Below are 12,661 nucleotides of genomic sequence, written 5' to 3' on the forward strand. Positions count from 1 at the left end.
CGTATCAGCCAAATATGGTTTGCCGATGTGGAGGTTTTTGCTGGACTTTGCTAACCGCATGCGGGACATTAACTTCCGAAGTCGATAAAAGTTCGCAGAACTAGGAATTCAGCTGTCTCGAATGTATGAACGTCGCTGATCAAAGTGCGGTAGCTTTTTGATAGACGTCCTCGTGACGTTTGTTCGTAAACCAGAGGGTCTCTATATTCGTGGTCGATACTGCACAGTTCTCATAAATGCAGCATTTTGCCTGAGTACTACCGTCGTTCATGCTGTGAACATTACATGGCTTTTCGTCACATGCTTCCTCGATGGCATACCACACATTGTCGGCATGCTTATCAGGAAAGAGTTAGAGCTAGGTGCCCGTTCAGCCGTTTACGAAAACAACTTTGATGCTTGTTTTATATTCTTGGGATGTACCAGGTCGCTAGGCCTTTCCGTCCTTTTCCATTTTCGATGCAGCTGCCATCAGTGTCAGAAATTTTAATGCCCAACAATAACTGTGAAGCAGTCTCGATAATGGCTAGTCGTCAAATAGTTCCCCATGGAGGTCCGTATTGGCATCGTATCTGTTCCCGTCGGAGGAAAGAAGAGAGTAAGGTGTATATTCGATGTGGCTCATAATTTGGAGCCTCATTGGAATAGCTTGTCTTGTCCGCTCATCTTATCGCATGGATGCCTCATCACGCTAATGGGAGTTTCCGTCTCCTCCAGCGACTTCGGTTTGTTAGTCGCGCCGCAAGGCAGAGGCTTTGTGAAACGTTAGGTGATTAAAAAGAAGCGTAGTGGCGGGAAGTAAACTAATCTTCGCATCTCCGTGTTCTTTGTGAGCGATGCGTGCTCCATAAGGCGTACTGGAGCTGATAAGTTCGTTGATTGAGCAGCCTCAAAAAAATTAAAACACCCCCCTGACCTGTCTGCACATCCGATGATTGAGCGGGAGGGGGGGGGGGGGGGAAGGGGGGTGTTACCACGCAGCAGGCTACGCATTTTTGGCTAATAACGCGAACTTACTGCAATATCTTTACCTCCATTTCGTTATTTCTTATTTTTTTCTTCTTTTCTGTTCCCGATGTGTTCTCTCGGTCCGGGCTGTTATAGCTCAAATATGCGGCGTTAGGCGTCTTGGAGGGTGACAGCATTTGAGCCTGAATTCTTTTTGTTATTGGACTTGCAAAGCAAGAGGCATTGGGTGGGAGGACTTTCTTTGGTTTTTCTCACTGCAGCGAAAAGCTCGTCTTTTAGCAGTTTCGAATATGCAGTGTTAACAACGAAACGCAAAGTACAGCGTTTCGGAGGGCATGATAAAGGAAATTACCTTAGCGTTGTGGACGAGCACACATAACTAGCGCTTAGTGATATGATAATTATAACTACTTATCGGGAAATTAAAGTCATAGTAATTTTTATCTTGAACACCTGGTTCGTGCTGATGGGATGAAAGAACTAAAAAAGGTAGGAAAAGAAAGAACAGAAATTGGCGCCATACCGGGAAGGGGTTCCGGATTAAATTCAGCCACCTGGCATTATTCAACGTGAGCTGACTTTGCACAGCACTGGGGCGGCTTTACGGCTTCGACTCTATGGAAACGTGGCCTCCGCGGCCGATACTGGACACTACTACTCGGGTTCAGTAGTGGAACGCGCTAACTACTGGGGTCTGCGCGAGAGCAGTGCTGATCAGCGATCGGCGTGTTCAATCGGGAAGGCAGTAACGAAGATAGGATATATCCAAGCGCCTGAAACAACCCTATCGATACGCCTCAATCGATTATACTTAGTGCTAAGTTAGTAGCGGGCACAGGCTGCGAAAAATTGCTGAGAGATCATCCATGTTAATCCAGTAGCTGATTGTGTAGGCTTTGTTTACTAAGTTTAACGAGATGTAACTTTTCGGAAGCGGTGTGGAAGCTTTTACAAATTCGTCGAAAACGTTACTGGGAAGTGACCGGGGAGCAGGAATGACTTGAAGTGTGTCTGTGATAGATAACCGATGTGTATCGCCAGCAAAGTTTTTATGGAAAACATGACTGCCTTTTTACAGGGAAATAAGTCTTGTTTTGTTAAATCCGCAATATTTGAGATTAAGGAGCTTACTTGAGCCCTGGGGTCTGTGGTAGGTAATGATGGGAGTGCTTTAAAATTCCAGTATTCTGAACTGGAAGCAATTTTTTTTTTTCATTTGACGGGGGTATACTGGACAATCGGCGTCGAATGGTGTGCTCCTAAATAAGCTCACTGAACAACTTCACCTAGATTTAATTGCATGCCGAAATTTTTCAGATCGTTAATATCGTAGAGGGTCGGGGATTCCGAAAAAAGGTTCTGTTCTTTTCAAGCTTGTGCTTTTCCTTTACTAGTTTTTGCAGTTGCCTCTAGAAATCTAGGTCTCGAATTATCCTATATGTTTGATCAGGTACAGTGAAAACTGTTAAGAAAAGAGCACATCAATGACCTAGCGGTAGATTCGAAAGTACAGGATTTCAGGATCTCGCTGGAGAACAGATATATTCCGCTTTAATGAAGGACGATGAGCTTAGTGTTCAGGAGGTGAATGATAATCTCACAAATATAGTTAGGAGTGCGCCCTGTTCGCCATTTGAGTATTGGGCGGCTGCTCCGGGGCTGATTTTTTTCGTGGCACAGTTTAGGCGTTCGTTAATTATTGTCATTACTCTCATTTGATTCATGCCTTCTACTAGAGAGCTTAGAAGCTGCCACCAGCCGGCGTTGGTGTGTGTCGTTGTTAGTAAGGATGGGCGCTTTGGGTGTAACTATAGGGACTGGGGTTCGAAGACCGAATTACCCTGATCTGTGCGATGCCAGCGCATGTTCAAGAACCTCAGGTGTTTTCAATCAATCCGGGGCTCTCCGCAACGCCGTCGCTCATAGTCCATGTGCAACCTTGTGATGTTAAAGTCGCGCATACCACACCATACCATCGCCGCACATTCCGCACAGCAGCAAAAAATAGTTAATTGTCATCAGGCAGGGCAGTAATGAGTAATGTACACCCTCCCACTTTTTTAACCTGAACGCACGAGCGTCGACTGCCCGGTGCAGCGGTGCCGAGCCGAAGCACAGCGGAAATTGGGAAAGGGAACGAGCATGCGCGCTGATCGTGCCTCTGTAGCTAGCGTCGTCTGCTCGGCTATTCCGTTTCGTGCGAAGCAACCCCTGCGAAGCAAGTTTTTTGGCAGAGTTCTGCGATTTTGTTACGCGTTCTATCTGCTGTGTGTTGTGGCTCCGGGCTGGTGGAAACGCGTAGAGTTCCAAGCATGACTCCAGGCCCTGGCTGCATTTGCCGGTAGTGCCTCGAGAGCGTTTGCTTTAGCGAAATTAACGCGGCTCAAGCGAGGAACCCCTTCAGTCAGTTTTTTTGTATGTAACGATTGAAACTGGTTTTTTGGAATGCTAGGCTGTCCCCAAACGTATGCTCTTTTCAGAATCACCCACGATATATAGGCAGCGGTTAAAAACAATTGCTCTCAGCTGCTTAGGGCGCCGATGCTTAACAGCCGATGATGGGAAGGGGTTGCGTCGCATTAATCAGAATAGCCTAGCAGACGACCCTTAGTGCAGCAGCATGAATTGTGGGCGCGCCGTTTCCCTCGCTCGCTTTCTCCTCTCGTTCTTCTTCCGGTGCCGCAGCGCCGGACAGTCGACGCTCGCGCGTTCAGGTTAAAAAAGTGGGAGGGTGTACGTATTCACTGCTTGAAGGCGTGTTTGGCTTGGAGGCGCACTCGGAAATGTCACTGCACCCCTAAAATCTGTTTATTTCGCTTTATAGAAAAAAGCTCCCAGACTTCTCACCTTGTTCCGAGGCGAAAAAGCGGTAGGAATAGCCCCGCCGCACATAGATAGCTGCCCCGGGCGTTTTAAGTTGTCGCTGCCGAGCCTAGAAAGAACGGGCGTGTCCAGTTAGGCCCGTGACGGCTACGGTAGCGGTGTAGGCTGGCATGCCTAAATGATTTTGCCCCTGAGTTTTTTTTACCCCGGGCTGCTGCAGAATGGAACGACCTACCCAACAACAACGCAAGCCATCACGTGCTCATCGAACTTCGCCGAAAATGTCACCAGTCGTCTTTCGCGGCGTTAAATAATTGCTGCCCGTGCTATTTTTACCCACCCCTTGTGTAATACCCCTCGCCGGGTCTTCGAGGTGTTAAAATGAAATGAAATTCCAAAAGCCATCGAGGCAGTTAATAATAGTTTGTCCATAGTTGATGCTTCCTAGGATGCAAATCGCCATCGAGATATTGTTCGCGTACTGCCGATTTCACATGTTGTTCGCGCTGAACGGATTTTGCTGTTTTGATGAAAGGCGTTTGGATTCGCCAGGCGTCTGTTGAGCTTTCACGTCGTATTCATCGCGTGTGAAGGAGCCAGGGTTTTAATGAGCGCGGCGTGCTTTTCATTCGACGAAGGCTTCCCCGGGGCCCACCGAATATATACATGTATTAAATTGTGGAGGAATGTTGTTGTGGTGTCGGCCGCTCCTCTCTTTTCGGCCCGCTCCTCTCTTTTCGGCCCGCTTCCTTCGAGTCAAGTGCTTCGCGGGTCCTCGCTCTTCTTAATGGCTGGCGCCGAGAAGCCGCAAAGATGTTGAGGAGAAAGAGTGTGGGGAGTTTGGGGAAAGTACGGGGAAGCCTCGGGCGACTGGGAGAGTGGATGGGGAGAGTAGGGGCGAGGGTCTAGGGAAGGCTGCCTCTGCGATGCAATATCCCCGCGTTCTTCTATCCGCGCCGGTGATTAATTTAAACTCCCGAGGATGTAGGGAAAGGACGGCGCTAAGAAAGAAAAGCTGGCTATAAAATAAAGGACCGGACGGCACAGGGGCGCTCAAGGAGAATGGGGAAGTGGGGTTTTGAAAAAGGGGGAGAGTGTAGGCGCAATCTTAACGCAGTTGGCTTGAGTCGGCGTTAGCCGGTAAAAGTGGGGATGTTTGGGCGGCGAGAGTGCGGTGTTCGGGAAGAATGGGGAAAGGGAAGGGAAATGAGTGGAGGAGCTGGAGTTAATTTGGATGGAAGGCAGATGAAACTTGGCACTCGGGCCAGTGGCAAAAGTAAGGTTGTAGGGAAACGAGGTGTTGGAGAGGGGGTTGGAAAAGTTGGGATGAGGCGGGAAGAGGGAAAGGGCAAGAGGAGGAAGCGGAAAGAAAGTAGTGAGTGATGAATTGGGAGACACCGTAATGATGGTGGTTGTGTGCGCAAGAAATAGGAAATTTTAGGCATTGCGGCTGCGGTAATCAAGGAAAACATAGGGAAGGAAGGAAAAATCTGATAACGACGAAGATTGTTGTAGGGAAGACAGGAAACGTTGAGCGCGTAGGTGTGAATGCGCTGGACGGAGGCGGGGAGAAGGAGCCGGTGAAAAGTATTGATTCGGCTATGTTTGTACATTTTAAGAAACAAAATGTAACAGAACCGCAGTCGTTGCAATACGCGATACTTATATGTTGGGGTCGTTGTCATGGTGCTGCTCTGTGAGAATATTATTCTCCTGTAGCGTCATTTGATTCCGAAACTGCTGGAAATGCAAATTCGCCGCCGCGGTGGCTCAGCGGTTATGGTGCTCGGCTGCTGACCCAAAAGACGCGGGTTCGATCCCGGCCGCGGCGGCTAGAATTTTTTTGGAGGAGGAATTCTAGAGGTCCGTGTACTGTGCGATGTCAGTGCACGTTAGAGAACCCCAGGTGGTCGAAATTTCCGGAGCCCTCCACTACGGCGTCTCTCATAGCCCGAGTCGCTTTGGGGCGTTAAACCCCATAAAACAAACCAAATGCAGATTCGGAAATTTGCATGCTATATATACTATTCCGTACCTTTATCTCAGCGGAAGTCTGTTGAGCTGTCATAATGATGTTGAGCTCTACAACCTTCGCTTTCTAGCTTTCAATCGGCTTTTTTTTTGTTGTATGAGAGTTCTTTGATTTGAATGTGTTTCTTTCATTTTGGCATCTTGTCGGCTGGCTCATCTAGCGCTCTTTTAGCCTTGCTGTCCTTCGTGCGTTCACAGTACCCTACCGTTGATTCTTATTCCCCTTACGAAAACAGCTTTGTGTGAAGACTTTTTTTGCGCCGCCTAATTCTTGTGGAAAGCAACAGAAAGGCGGTAAATGCTCGAGCCAGGCGATAATAAAAGCGCATGCTATGCGGGAAAACTTTGGGGAAAAAGGGCATCGTCATCATGCGCTTCCTTCCCAATACTAGGCGGCGCTGTCCGGGCTTCCTTCCATAAGAGGGCGTGTGAGCGCAGGTGTCTTGACCGGCGTTCGAGTGGCGCTCATTAGGAAAGCGGCTGCGTGTTTGGGTGCTTAATTAAGCCGCCGGTTAGGCGCCGGCCGAGCTGTGGCGTGCCCTAACTCCTTCCCCATTTATACCCCTGCCTGCTGCCGGTGCGGACGCGTGCGCCGCGAACTTCGCGGTTCCACGAGCCAGGGGAGAGCTGAGGCCTGGTGGTGGGGACGTTGGGCAAAGCGCAGCTTAGAAGGCTGAGAAGCTGCGGACTGTTTAGGGAAGACTGCGGGAAAAGTGCGGAGCGCCTTCCTTCCTTCCCTCCTTTCCTTCCTTCTTTCCTTCCTTCCTTCCCTCCTTCTTTCCTTCCTTCTTTCCTTCCCTACTTCTTTCCTTCCTTCCTTCCCTCCTGCTTTCCTTCCTTCCTTCTTTCTTTCCTTCCTTCCTTCCTTCCCTCCTTCTTTCCTTCCTTACTTCCCTCCTTCTTTTCTTCCTTCCTTCCCTCCTTCTTTCCTTCCTTCCCTCCTTATTTCCTTCCTTTTTTCTTTCCTTCCTTCCCTCCTTATTTCCTTCCTCCTTTCCTTCCTTCCTTCCCTGCTTCTTTCCTTCCTTCGTCTTCCAGCTGTTTGGGGAGCGAAGGAGACGCTTTTGTGTGGGCACCTTTCGCGCTCCCGCCAAGGATTTGCCGGGCACAATGATGGGTTCCAAACGTCCCAAAGCCGTACTGTCTTGCGTGCGCACCTAAATTGTATTTGGCCTTTAATTAACTTTGAACTCGTAAAGCTGCGCTGGTCGGGCTTTTCGGTGTTCTAAGTTTTATTAACCGTGTGCTACTCTGAATATGAACGCAGATTTATAATCTTGTGTAAAGGTGGAAAGCGGGGACCAGTAGGGTCACCATTTTGCGCGCACCGTCTCCTCGGACTAACTGACTGCGCCTTGTCCGCTCAGTTTGCTCCCAAGCAGTGGTTGGAAGGGCTTCAGTGAGAGTGTAAGGCCTGTATTACATAATTCTACTCGTTCGATTCAATTCTTTACTGTTCACACTTCAGCCTGGCTGAATGATCCCAGTGGCAGCGTTCGTATGGGGCAGGGAAGTGTAAAAAAACAACAACAAATGAAATGGAATTAGCATTTAATAATTATATCACTCCCCCCCCCCCCATTCCGTACCGTAGCAGCATACACGCGGGCTCCATAAGTATTACACAGACAGTCACGCAAAAAAAAAAAAAAAGACGCGTGCTTGAAATCTTCCCTGTAGACATGTTTGCTCAGCGGTGCTTCGTAAGAAACAGCGCCACGTATTCACGTGGGCCCTGCGAGTCCGGTCAAATCATCTTATTTTGGCTAACAGCACGATGGGGACTTCTCTCTCATGATTTATTTTATTCATTTCAGTATACTGCAAACCAGAGTTGGCCCAAGCAGGAGGGGCATACAACAAAAAAAAACCTATAAAAGCATCAGCTCCAACATCGCAAGTCAGTGAACAGGACACAAATCCAGAGTCATCAAACAACGATACTAGGAGCCAAACAATTTCTCCAGCTCCTTCTCAAAATACTTAGATTTACATAGACCCGAAGGAAGACTATTCCACTCCGCGACAGTATTCAGAAAAAATTGTGCTGAAACCCACTAGTTCAACTATACAGCGCTGGAAAGTCCCGTTCCCGTGCTCTCTCGGAAAACAGTGTTCTTAAGTGTTCCTGGCATTAAGTACAGCTTACGACGTAAATCGGGAGCTCCTGTGGTTCATACTTAAAGGGGAAAGTATCGTCCATTGAGGTAATGGAATTGCAAAAGGAATTAGGCCGAGATAATAAAGCTGAAATTACATGGGAGGGGATAATTTACAGGGTTGCCAGATGGTTCCGGCCTCTGGTAGCCAAATTGGCCTGCGTAGTAGCCCAAACGTAGCCAAAAGCGAAAATTTTGCGTAGCCCAAAAGTAGCCAAAAATGTTTGTTTTTGGGACGACATTTCTTAAGCCAATTAAATTAATTTTCGGCAAGAATATTTACATATTAGATTTCTTTTCCGTCTGAGGTGGTGCCCATGGTGTGTTCTTTCCGTAGTTACATTTCGCATCCCTCATGCGCGCTAACCACTACGACTAACCAGGTGCGCTAACCAGGTCCTCAAGATGGGGCCGCAGTTCCACTTTTCATGTGCGGCAGTAGGCCATATCACCTGAAACGGGTTACGACAGCCAGTCTGCACGCGGAAAAGAACGGCGGCGCTATACAACGCAATCGGAGCTCTGGTTTATAAATATTTCACCTTAAAATGATCGCGCGCACATTACACACATCGACAGTGAAAATACCTTGCTCTATACTTACGCAGCCTCACATTTCAATTTTATGCATTAAGAGAAAGGTTCTCGCTGAGAGCGTCACCTCAAAGCACCTATAGTAGGATACAACTTAAAAAAACAGCAGTTGCTAACACTGGACTGCGGTCCGCGGTGTCTTGTATTACTCCGCTGGCCAATCGCAAGTGTAAACGAAATCAGCTTTTTAACGTTTGACTGTATCAAACAATTCGTGATTAAAAATTCTAGAGCTCATAATTTTTTTCTTGTCATAAGCTTCTTGTTAACGTAACAAGAAGCGTTTAAGCAGCGGACTACTTTTTCGTCGTGGAGGAATTCTGTGCGCGAAGGCTGAATGTGGGCGGAGCTTCACTGCAGACTTAAGTTGTATCCGACTATAGCATGCGCCTTCTTGAAGCTACATTCCACGATATGCATGAGCTCAGAATAAATTAAGGATATGTGCCATTAGATGATAATCTCTGCCGATTTCATCTTCAGTCTAACAGTACGTTCACAATAATGAGAAAAACATTTTAACCTTGAATTCCGGCTCCTTTTTCCATTTCTTTTTGTAGTTCCGGATGTACATAGCCAACCTGCCCATTCTGATTAAAGTTCTCGTAGCGACGGATCTAATGCCATGTCATGCCACTAACTTCCGCCGTCCTCGTTCTTACATTATGCAAAAAAAAACAGCGCGAACAAACGGGGACGAGACGCGCTGTTCGCGCTGTTTTTTTTTTTGCATAATGTATCACCAACTCGCCCGCTTAACTATCCTGTTGAATTTCGCTCTTACAGTGGGTTCCGCGCCGCTCCAAAGGATGACGCCATGGCACCGTATCAGTGCACGTGGATTACGCAACGGACACGGCGCTCTCGCGTAGTTCGCGATGAATATCGAGGGCTGCACGTGTGCCGCCTGAGGCTGAAAAAAAAGCGTAGGCTCTTGCGAGTTGCGCGCTTGGTGCGTCCACCACGAGATTAGGAAGAAACAGAAGAATACCTTATTAATGCGTAAGCATAACTTTCCTCATGCGTATCTTGAGCAGAATGTGTTCGCAGAACCAGAATAAACAATACAAGAAAAGAACATTCCTGGCGGTGGGTTTCCAACCAGCCACCTACCGCAGCCGAAGCGGACCCCCAAACCACTAGGCCACGTCTACGGTTAACGATTAATACGTGATGATCACGAAACCACGCAACAGAAGCGAAACAGTAGCATTTAATGCTTACGCATTCGTACCACGTAGAGACTTAATTTCTCTTTGTGTTTTAGCTCTATTCTGGTACCATGGTCACCCGTGGTACACCGTCAATGGGAGAACGCTCACGTGTGCAGACGGCAACAGTCTATGTTCGGTGTCGCGCGGGCGTGGGTGGGGTTAGTTCGCGAATTAAGTGTAATCTATAGGCCGTGAAGTGGTTCCTGGGGGCAACTTTCACGTAGTGTCCACTGTTTATAAAAGAAATCGAAAGGCCATGATCCCTGGCCGCCTGACACACACAAGTTTTCTCGAACACAGCGTTTACAAATTGTCATTTTGTAGCAGACGCGCTTAATTTCTTTACCCTGCAATAGCCTGCATTTGATTCCAACATGCCTTTTATTTCTGTCCCTGCGTTATTGTAACAGAGCACATTTTTTTTCACGCATAAAAAGATGTAGCCAAAAAGTAGCCACATAGCCAAAACGAAATTTCTGACGCCAACTCGGACAAAAAGTAGCCCAAATTGGCTATTAATAGCCCAATCTGGCAACCCTGGGGATAAAAAGTGAGAAAAAGTCGAGGTACACGTGGGACTAAGGCAGGGTTTTTCGTTATCAGTGCTGCTCGTCACGATTTATGTGATCAACTTGGAAAGAAGTTTACAAGAATGTAATCTAGGTTATAATCTCGTATAAATCAGGCGGAGTGGTCGTAGAGCAGGGGGTCCCTGGTTTAATGTATGCGGACGACATTGTACTACTAGTTGGTAGCCTGGAAGATTTGCAGCCTCTGGAGGAGGAGCCGTTCTAGGATTTATTTAATTTTAGCGCCATTAAATCAGGTTTGCTGTTATTTCACGTCGCGATTTGTCGTGAGCTGCAGAAACCAGCGTCTCAGAGCGTCCAGCACGGAAAAACAAAAAGCCGAAGTCAGTGCGCGTTAGTAGCAAACTCCATAAAAGAAACAAGGAAAAGTGGCAAAATCCCAGCAAAGACGTGTAGAGTGAAGCTGGAACACTGACGTGACGAATGAACAGCGAAAGCCGCCAACAGGAAGGCACTGTCTACTTCGCGAAGCAATTAACTTGTCATTCCGTCCGCCGGCGCCCAACTCAAGGGACGTCCGACGATTCACTAACCGCTGAAGCGAATGAGACAGACGCGGATACTCGTAGCAAACGGAAGTTGAATAGAAAACTATGCAGCCTGTACGTGTGCAAGAAAAAAAATTCGGCTAGCAGGATCTCCAAAAGACCGCGCGCCGCTTCCTTGCGTTTAAGTTCCACTGCGGCAGCTTAAAAGACGATTTCTATTGGCCGCGCAGCGGCCATTGTGTCGAGCTAGCGCGCGAAAGAAAAAAGCGCGCTTTTCTTCATTTTCTTTTTCACGGCCTTTTATGCACTTCAATTCGAAGCGGAGCCAATTCAGAACAGGGCTGAAAGGTTTTTTTGCACTATTTAATCTCGGCTACGGGATCGTCGAGGCTCCATTGTGTGCGCTGCCGTCCGCGGGACTCTTGATGGGCGAAAAAAAAAAAAAAAGCGCACGTGTCAAGATTGATCACCGCGGTGGGGCGTGACTTGAGTGCTGTTTTATTACTTTTTTAAAAAAATTCTCTTTAGCGTGGGCTCCAATTTCGTGCTTTGAGTGTCCGCTGGAAGAAGGACAGTTTCAAAGGTTCGGGTGAAATACCGCGCCGCCTAGCACCGCCGGTTTGATTGCTCAAACCTTTCATACCTTTCACCTCCTTGATGCCCGAAATTTTGCCTTGCTTGATCACGCACCTGAACATTTCGTCGATCATTTACAGCGCATAAAGGAGCATGAATACGTGGTTGAAAAAAAAAATCGTTATTTGCAACTTGAAAGTGATGAGTTTCTTTGTTCCCGTTTACCACTCGTCCATTAGCCTTTGCTGGCCTGTGTAGATGCGATAATCAGCTTTTTTTTTCTCATCACTACTGAAGGGGCTGAAGTGAGGTGTTTGTCTGTACAATGTCCGCTTTCATTCTAACGATCAGTCGTCGCTCAGCTTTGTCGTCAAAGTGCGACGGCTAATGAACAGGCATACAGTGCGACTTTTTAAGGAGAAAAGAGCAAAACGCTTAGGCAGCGTATGAGTATCGAGCGTTACCAATACCGAACGAATATTGCGTCATTAGCCGTCTTCGCAGCATCCGGTACAAGTTTTTCGTTATATCCGTATATCTACTTTTTTCGATGCCAACGTATACAGCGCAAGTAGCCAAATCGTTTGGCACCACTTCGAATGTCTTACGTCGATTAGTTTGGCCGTAATGGACGTTTGAAATTTAAAAGGAGTCACGGTTTGGTGAACCAAAGGTCGCCAGTGCGAATCCGTATGATGCGTGACGTTTTGATTCGACTAGTACTCTTATGCTCCGTAACGCGCTGAATCGTTTGATGCCACTCCGAACATTCTGCGCCAATTAAGTGGCTCACTGTCTGTGTACCAATGGTACCACCCACCGGTGCCACTTGAATGACCTTGCGTTTCGTTCTAACGCGACCTTGAGTAATGGGAGCATTAGAGCACATTCCACTCTCCGGAATGGGCTCTGCCGGCACTGCAGAGCATGAAAATGCTTACTTCTACCCTCGACCGAGTGTTTTTTATTGCTTTCTCGGCCACAAGATTGCCTTGTGGGGCCGTGCAAACGTCAACATACCCATAAAGAGACAGCAAATCAATTTTCACTGATAATAATTCGGTGGAGTTATCCTCATTGTCGTTTTAAGGATAAGAGGAAGTGTAAAGGATGCTTTGAGCGCGTGTCACAAGAAACAGTGCACTTGCAGTAATTAATGAGTAGAAGTTTCTAATATCGTATTGAATCGGTATAAGTGTGAATTTTGAACGGTATTG

The 12,661-nt window shown here is 47.5% G+C and overlaps 1 protein-coding gene across 1 annotated transcript in view; it reads left to right on the forward strand.

Moving 5' to 3' along the window:
- mri (BTB/POZ domain-containing protein mrityu) overlaps nt 1–12,661 on the forward strand; it is a 185,022-nt gene that overhangs the window by 130,982 nt on the left and 41,379 nt on the right. The window lies entirely within an intron of this gene.

Source organism: Amblyomma mixtum, chromosome 9 (genome assembly GCF_055824585.1).
Source record: "Amblyomma mixtum isolate Tamu chromosome 9, ASM5582458v1, whole genome shotgun sequence".
Lineage (NCBI taxonomy): Eukaryota > Metazoa > Arthropoda > Arachnida > Ixodida > Ixodidae > Amblyomma > Amblyomma mixtum.